The 493-nt window shown below is 41.6% G+C and overlaps 1 non-coding gene across 1 annotated transcript; it reads right to left on the bottom strand.

Annotated features, from left to right (window-relative positions):
* Window positions 1-385: 385 nt before the first annotated feature.
* On the bottom strand, window positions 386-493 carry LOC127745181 (small nucleolar RNA R71). The gene has a single exon (XR_008006376.1). It is a non-coding gene; the product is annotated as a small nucleolar RNA R71 (small nucleolar RNA).

Genomic DNA, 493 nt, shown 5'->3' with positions numbered 1-493 from the left:
CAATGCCAACAATGCAATGAAGGTGCTGGGTGACTTTACTGCACCTACTCCCGACTTCTTTGGGAGAAGCATCTCTATCCTTGCCATTGGAGCAAACAAATTTGAGCTTAAGCCTCAATTAGTTTCTCTAATGCAACAGAATTGCAAGTTCCATGGACTTCCATTGGAAGATCCTCATCAGTTTTTAGCTGAATTCTTGCAAATCTGTGACATTGTCAAAACCAATGGGGTTGAACCTGAGGTCTACAGACTTAGGCTATTCCCTTTTGCTGTAAGAGATAGAGCTAGGATATGGTTGGACTCACAACCTAAAGAAAGCCTGAACTCTTGGGAAAAGCTAGTCAATGCCTTCTTGGCAAAGTTCGTTCCACCTCAAAAATTGAGTAAGCTTAGAGTGGAAGTCCAAACTTTTAGACAGAAGGAAAGTGAATCCCTCTATGAAGCTTGGGAAAGATACAAACAATTGATCAGAAAGTGTCCTTCTGACATGCTT

The sequence above is a fragment of the Arachis duranensis genome, chromosome 2, assembly GCF_000817695.3.
Source record: "Arachis duranensis cultivar V14167 chromosome 2, aradu.V14167.gnm2.J7QH, whole genome shotgun sequence".
Lineage (NCBI taxonomy): Eukaryota > Viridiplantae > Streptophyta > Magnoliopsida > Fabales > Fabaceae > Arachis > Arachis duranensis.
The sequence above is the reverse complement of the archived record's forward strand: the minus strand, read 5'-3'. Positions and strand labels throughout refer to the sequence as shown.